The 8537-nt window shown below is 41.0% G+C and overlaps 1 pseudogene; it reads left to right on the plus strand.

Moving 5' to 3' along the window:
* Positions 1–2681, plus strand: part of LOC121532049 — a 66324-nt pseudogene extending 63643 nt beyond the window's left edge.
* Positions 2682–8537: the final 5856 nt, after the last annotated feature.

Below are 8537 nucleotides of genomic sequence, written 5' to 3' on the forward strand. Positions count from 1 at the left end.
ATGGTCAGATGAAACCAAAATATAACTTTTTGGTACAAACTCAACTCGTCGTGTTTGGAGGACAAAGAATGCTGAGTTGCATCCAAAGAACACCATACCTACTGTGAAGCATGGGGGTGGAAACATCATGCTTTGGGTCTGTTTTTCTGCAAAGGGACCAGGACGACTGATCCGTGTAAAGGAAAGAATGAATGGGGCCATGTATCGTGAGATTTTGAGTGAAAACCTCCTTCCATCAGCAAGGGCATTGAAGATGAAACGTGGCTGGGTCTTTCAGCATGACAATGATCCCAAATACACCGCCCGGGCAACGAAGGAGTGGCTTCGTAAGAAGCATTTCAAGGTCCTGGAGTGGCCTAGCCAGTCTCCAGATCTCAACCCCATAGAAAATCTTTGGAGGGAGTTGAAAGTCCGTGTTGCCAAAGCGACAGCCCCAAAACATCACTGCTCTAGAGGAGATCTGCATGGAGGAATGGGCCAAAATACCAGCAACAGTGTGTGAAAACCTTGTGAAGACTTACAGAAAACGCTTGACCTGTGTCATTGCCAACAAAGGGTATATAACAAAGTATTGAGAAACGTTTGTTATTGACCAAATACTTATTTTCCACCATAATTTGCAAATAAATTCATAAAAAATCCTACAATGTGATTTTCTGGATTTTTTTTCCTCATTTTGTCTGTCATAGTTGACGTGTACCTATGATGAAAATTACGGGCCTCTCTCATCTTTTTAAGTGGGAGAACTTGCACAATTGGTGGCTGACTAAATACTTTTTTTCCCCACTGTATGGTAATACTGAATGTGCACACAATTACAATTCTTCTTAGTATTGTGATTTCCAAATAAAAAATAATGAAATATTCATGTTTTTTGTTTTTGTTACACACAAACATTTTTTGGCAACAAGGATCTTGATCCAGGAGGGGATTGAATGTCTCTAATGTAACCAAGAACCTTGATCTTGACATCTAGCCAACCAGATGCATAGCTGGATCCCTGTGCTAGATATAATTTATTTGACACATCTTAGATTTCTTAAAGTTATACTAAACTTATAGTCATGAGCAGTCATAATATTATTTGTTACTTTTTTTACAGTATTGAAAATCATACCATCAGTATTTCAAAATACCCCGGTATACGGTATAAACGGTGTATCGCCCAAGCCTACTAAAAACCGACTTCTGCAGTAGAATGTTAAGGTTGTCTTAGTTTAACTGGTGTTTTTTTTGTCCCACAGTACAAAGTCTTGTCTGTATTACCTGGGTCTGGAATGGGAATCTCCATTGCAACACCGTCCACCCAGAAGGTAGGAACACTTATGGACAGTCTATTTTAGACCATGTTTGTTTTCTCTCTATTTAGGTCTGAGTGTTTGTTGAATATGCTGTTAACAAGTTGAGAAGATTAATATTTTTGTATTAACTTTTATTTATTCAGGGGAGCCCAATTGAGCCCAGGGTCTCCTTTTCAATGGTGCCCTGAGGGCAGAAAATAAAAGATACAACTACAAGATACAAGAAAGAATAAGTGGAATACATTAGAACATCACAAATATCACAGCCATCATAAACTACTGTAGTTGTTAAAGTAAATCTATCTAAACAATTGCACACCTCTGTGAAGTCGTTTATCATCAGGGTTTTAAACTGCCCTAGTGGCACCAGGGAATCCAAATGAAATGAATTTTGTAAGTGATTGCAAAAATGTGTTAAAACTAAAAGCGGATTTACCTAGTCCAGTGGAGACCCGAGGAACCTCAAGCGTAAACGTGTTTGGTATCTCATGGTTGTATACTTTACTTTTTTTTTACATACTTTAACAACAAAGTGAGGTAAGTTGGACGCTTGTATAGTAGAGCCTTGTAAAAAAAGGCAGTAATTAAGTGATCTATGGGACTTTAATGATGACCAGCCTACCTTTTGAGACAGGATGCAGTGGTGAGTGTTAAAACTGTCACCTGTGATCAAGTGAAAGGCGCTATGGTAGACGGCATCCAAAGGTTTAAGGATAGTGACTGCTGCAATCTGGTAAATGGTATCACCATAGTCAAGAACTGGCAGGAAAGTTGACAGTACAATCTGCTTCCTGCTATTTTGAGGCAAGCTCTATAAAAAAAAAAAAAAGCTTTCAATCTTAGCTTTTTAACTAGCTCATCCGTATGGTTATTAAACATGAAATCTTTGTCAATTCAAAAGACCAGATATTTATAGGCAGGAACCCAATCATTGAGCTCCATAACAGCTTTTTGACAGATTTATCAATATGCCTAAGATAGTCTTCCACACTCCTTCTATCCCCTCCTATTGTCACTCTCTTTATCTACCCTTTCTCTCTCTCTCAGCCGTTGGTGTTTGGTGCCATGATCCACAGGGACGAGGCCTTTGAAGCCATCTTCAAACAGTACATGAAGAAAGTGACCATGACCACAGCCACCAACCCTGAGACCTAACACACCAAAATGGCTGCCTTCATCAGGGACATCCTACACAGACACAGAGAACTTGCTATGTAGTACACAGAGAGCAACCACTGCTACTGGCCAATTTGTGTATATGCAAGTATGTTAAGCTAGTGTCCATGCCAAGGTGGTGGATTCCTCCACCAAGCCAGGGACCCTTGGCACATACAGTGGGGAGAACAAGTATTTGATACACTGCCGATTTTGCAGGTTTTCCTACTTACAAACCATGTAGAGGTCTGTAATTTTTATCATAGGTACACTTCAACTGTGAGAGACGGAATCTAAAACAAAAATCCAGAAAATCACATTGTATGATTTTAAAGTTATTAAGTTGCATTGTATTGCATGACATAAGTATTTGATCACCTACCAACCAGTAAGAATTCCGGCTCTCACAGACCTGTTAGTTTTTCTTTATGAAGCCCTCCTGTTCTCCACTCATTACCTGTGTTAACTGCACCTGTTTGAACTTGTTAACTGTATAAAAGACACCTGTCCACACACTCAATCAAACAGACTCCAACCTCTCCACAATGAACAAGACCAGAGAGCTGTGTAAGGACATCAGGGATAAAATTGTAGACCTGCATAAGGCTGGGATGGGCTACAGGACAATAGGCAAGCAGCTTGGTGAGAAGGCAACAACTGTTGGCGCAATTATTAGAAAATGGAAGAAGTTCAAGATGACGGTCAATCACCCTCGGTCTGGGGCTCCATGCAAGATCTCACCTCGTGGGGCATCAATGATCATGAGGAAGGTGAGGGATCAGCCCAGAACTACACGGCAGGACCTGTTCAATGACCTGAAGAGAGCTGGGACCACAGTCTCAAAGAAAACCATTAGTAACACACTACGCCGTCATGGATTAAAATCCTGCAGCGCACGGAAGGTCCCCCTGCTCAAGCCAGCGCATGTCCAGGCCCGTCTGAAGTTTGCCAATGACCATCTGGATGATCCAGAGGAGGAATGGGAGAAGGTCATGTGGTCTGATGAGACAAAAATAGAGCTTTTTGGTCTAAACTCTACTCGCCGTGTTTGGAGGAAGAATGATGAGTACAACCCCAGGAACACCATCCCAACCGTGAAGCATGGAGGTGGAAACATCATTATTTGGGGATGCTTTTCTGCAAAGGGGACAGGACGACTGCACCGTATTGAGGGGAGGATGGATGGGGCCATGTATCGCGAGATCTTGGCCAACAACCTCCTTCCCTCAGTAAGAGCATTGAAGATGGGTCGTGGCTGGGTCTTCCAGCGTGACAACGACCCGAAACACACAGCCATGGCAACTAAGGAGTGGCTCCGTAAGAAGCATCTCAAGGTCCTGGAGTGGCCTAGCCAGTCTCCAGACCTGAACCAAATAGAAAATCTTTGGAGGGAGCTGAAAGTCCGTATTGCCCAGCGACAGACCCGAAACCTGAAGGATCTGGAGAAGGTCTGTATGGAGGAGTGGGCCAAAATCCCTGCTGCAGTGTGTGCAAACCTGGTCAAGACCTACAGGAAACGTATGATCTCTGTAATTGCAAACAAAGGTTTCTGTACCAAATATTAAGTTCTGCTTTTCTGATGTATCAAATACTTATGTCATGCAATAAAATGCAAATTAATTACTTAGATATCATACACTGTGATTTTCTGGATTTTTGTTTTAGATTCCGTCTCTCACAGTTTAAGTGTACCTATGATAAAAATTACAGACCTCTACATGCTTTGTAAGTAGGAAAACCTGCAAAATCGGCAGTGTATCAAATACTTGTTCTCCCCACTGTAGTTTAGTATGTGACAATGGTATCTACTTGATCTGAGGCCTGGTCCATCACTATAGAGCCCAAGGTCTTTGTATCCTCTCGCTGATGACTCCAGCTCCTCATTAGGTCTAACTAAGGAACTACTGGACCCGCACACCATCGCTGCCTCATATTGGTTCGGTCGAGTCTATTGCATCCAGGGAAGTAGCCCATAGTGCCTAGAGAACACACTTGTCTTGTTTTGCTGTTGTTCTGTACTGGGGTAATAGGTTTTCAATTCACTCTTTTGATGTCAGTTTGTTTTTGCGCGCGTGTGCGTAGTATGCACATGCACGAGAATGGGTGCTTCTAAAAAGCGTATGTGTGTGGTGGGGGGTGATAATTTTGTGGGCAACACTGTTGTGCTGTTTCAGAAGGAGGCTGGATCTCCTTGCCTATCTGACAGGACTGCCTGTCACTCCCATATTGTGTATCACACACATTGGTGCTCTTTGCTCCTCTTAATGCTCTCCTTCAATGAAAACCTAAAGCCTTCATGTTCCCAGTTAATGAAAGTGCTTTAGTGCTTTAGTGCTTTAGATATGATTTCTGCAATAGCCTTTAGTTGTAACTGTTTTATTTTGCCTTTTTCTGAGAGTGGAGGGACGGAATGGGAATAATTTAATGATGGGCAGCCAAAAGTCAAAAGCCTGGAGTTATTGTAGTCAATAACTTTCTCACACACATTTGTGTCTTGGTAAAGAAAAGGTATTGATTTACATGTACATGTTAAGATGGAGTCATGATGCATTCATAAGCACCACATAAACATGACCTGATGTCAACATAGTCTTTCTGAAGCCTCAGAGGATATTTATTATGTAGAACAATATGTGATTTGTAATATGTGACATTCAACATATAACTAATTGGTTCAGTAAAACGATAACTGTTATGTAGGTTTTATGGAATGTTTATGAATGTATTGTAAGTACTTTATGGGACAGATTAAATGTAAAGCAATACCAAAAAAGCTATCTCCAAAAAGCAGGAGCCTTTTCTACGCTGTCTTGTTCAACCACTCTCAATGAAATCTTATCTAATTCTCTCACAGATTTAGGCCAGGATTCAAACCAATGCAGCACTGCACTTTCTACTGATTCTGAGGTGTAACTTCAGGTAAATTGCTATTGGATCACGCATCACAAAACCAAATTCTACAAGTCGAGTGCAGTGCAATGCCGGTTATTTGTGTTAGTTTGAATCCTGAACCGAAATGTTGGTAATAACGTTTTCTTTTGGGTTTTGACACCAAACGGGAATGGGGTTTAAATTAAAATGCTAGTGACCTTGTCAAGAGGTTTGGACCTCTTGGTGTAATTGTTAAGGTGTTGGCTTGAAGGTCGTTGGGCCCGGCTTTGAGTCCCTTTCGGGGCTACTCCCTGAATTTGCTACATTTGTGTCAGAAGTGGGATTGTGCCCGTGTGGCCATCGGAGAGGCGTGTACAACTGAGGGACTTGGTATAGAGAAAGCGTGGGGGCACACTCTCCCGAAGGAAGGGAGTAATGTAGCGTCCTTAACCCAACACCTAGCGATCTCGTCAAGATGTTCGGAGCTCTTGGCGTAATGGTTAAGTTGTTGGCTTGACAGTCGCTGGACCTGGGTTTGAGTCCCTGTCGGGGGCTACAACCCAAATTCGCTACAATATGTTCTAGTTGAACAAATACTAGGGAGGCTAACTGGACATTTGTTTGATGCCTTTTAGTCTACACCAAGTAACTTAGGTCTCTCACTCGCCAAGCACCTCGAAAAGTTAGATATACTTAAGAAGCAATGTACTGATTTATTTTTTCTGCCAACATTTTTACTTTATTTTACTGCTTGTCATTTAGTTATTTCACCCTATATCTGTCATGTTTAATTCCTTGTAAGACTATAAGGTCATGAAGACTGACCAGTATGTCTTGTGATGGAGAACTTCTGAATGCTGATAACCCTGGGTGGTCACATCTCTGAACCCACTACTTTTTGCGCAGATGCAGATGAAGTTAACTCAAGGATTCTCTTTATTTAATCTATCCTGTCACATCTATCTTATGTTTTAAGACTTCTAATTTCCTGTGATTTCATAGATGTGATGTTTTAATATTATCCAGTATTTCTCTTTGATTGGCAGCAACAAGCAGGTATTTACCATTTATGCTGATTCAGCCAATCAAAGACATACAGGCCTCGGTGTAACGCTCATTCCTTCGATGATAAACGCAAATCCGACCATCACCCCTGGTGAGACAAAACCGTGACTTGTCAGTGAAGAGCACTTTTTGCCAATCCTGTCTGGTCCAGCGACGGTGGGTTTGTGCCCATAGGCGACGACGTTGCCGGTGATGTCTGGTAAGGACCTGCCTTACAACAGGCCTACAAGCCCTCAGTCCAGCCTCTCTCAGCCTATTGCGGACAGTTTGAGCACTGATGGAGGGATTGTGCGTACCTGGTGTAACTCGGGCAGTTGTTGTTGCCATCCTGTACCTGTCGCGCAGTTGTGATGTTCGGATGTACCGATCCTGTGCAGGTGTTGTTACACGTGGTTTGCCATGGCGAGGACGATCAGCTGTCCGTCCTGTCTCCCTGTAGCGCTGACTTAGGCGTCTCACAGTACAGACATTGCAATTTATTGCCCTGCCACATCTGCAGTCCTCATGCCTCCTTGCAGCATGCCTAAGGCATGTTCACGCAGATTATCTTTCTTTTGGTGTTTTTCAGAGTCAGTAGAAAGGCCTCTTTAGTGTCCTAAGTTTTCATAACTGTGACCTTAATTGCCTACCGTCTGTAAGCTGTTAGTGTCTTAACGATCGTTCCACAGGTGCATGTTCATTAATTGTTTATGGTTCATTGAACAAGCATGGGGAACAGTGTTTAAACCCTTTACAATAAAGATCTTTGAAGTTATTTGGAATTTCACAAATTAGCTTTGAAAGACAGGGTCCTGAAAAACGGACGTTTCTTTTTTTGCTGAGTTTGGTACTTTATGTGTCCCAAACCATCGAAGGTGTTGTAAAAAAGCCTCACTAATTGATCATGCCCTCGTTGATCGATCATCCTCCTTGTCGATTGCTAATTCTCAGTATGATGGCAATGGCTTCACTAAGTCCTCTGGTAGGTTTTGTGCAGTTTCTGCCACACTATAATGCTTACCTACCATGTCCTTTCACAATAGTTAAGGAGGATCAATGTGGGACTGAATACATTTTCAGAGGAGGATCGACATTGTCTCTATAGTTCTGTATTAGAGGGGCAGAGATTGTTTGAACCACTGAGGCTTGCCCACTGAAAACTGCAGTACTAATCATGTGGCCTCTGTGTTAACCAAGTACATTGCCTTCAGAAAGTATTCATACCCCTTCACTTATTCCACATTTTGTTGTGTTGCAGCCTGAATTCAAAATGGATCAAATATATATTTTTCTCTCATCCATCTACACACAATATCCCATAAATGGCTAAATGAAAACATGTTTTTAGACATTTTTGCAAATGTATTGAAAATGAAATACAGAAATATCTCATTTACATAAGTATTCACACACCTGAGTCAAGTCTGTAAGAGCTTTCCACACCAATTTTTTTAAACATTTTATTTTTATTTTGACCGATCTACAAGTAGGTGCCCTTTGTGAGGCATTGGAAAACCACCCAGGTCTTTGTGATCGAATCTGTGTTTGAAATTCACTGCTCGAATGAGGGACCTTACAGATAATTGTATGTGTGCGATACAGAGATGAGGTAGTCATTCAAAAATCATGTTAATCATTATTATTGCACACAGAGTGAGTCCATGCAATTTATTATGTGACTTGTTAAGCACATTTTTACTCCTGAACTTATTTAGGCTTATTGACTCAAGACATTTCAGCTTTTCATTTTTAATTAATTTGTTACAAAAATTGTAAAAGAAAAACATCATTCCACTTTGACATTATGGGGTATTGTGTGTTGGCCAGTGACAACGAAATCTACATTTGATCAATTTTAAATTCAGTCTAGAGGTGTCAATACTTTCTGAAGGCACTGTATTTATTTTAACTGTAAGTACTTGTTTGCTAATTCATTTTTCATAATACTTCCCAATCAGTATGTAACTGTATAGGAATGATAACCAGTTAGGTGTGAATACTTCTTTGTAATCTGCGGTGTCCACTGACAAAAAAAAAGAATGAACAAATGTTAAATCCCTGTAAAGTTTTTGAAGAAAATGGTTTATTGTAAAATGTTATGAACATTTATACTTAAGTAAACACATTTAATTAATGATTGTTGGCCATTTTCTTTCAAGCATCTCA

The sequence above is a fragment of the Coregonus clupeaformis genome, chromosome 19 (genome assembly GCF_020615455.1).
Source record: "Coregonus clupeaformis isolate EN_2021a chromosome 19, ASM2061545v1, whole genome shotgun sequence".
In the NCBI taxonomy this organism is placed as follows: Eukaryota; Metazoa; Chordata; class Actinopteri; order Salmoniformes; family Salmonidae; genus Coregonus; species Coregonus clupeaformis.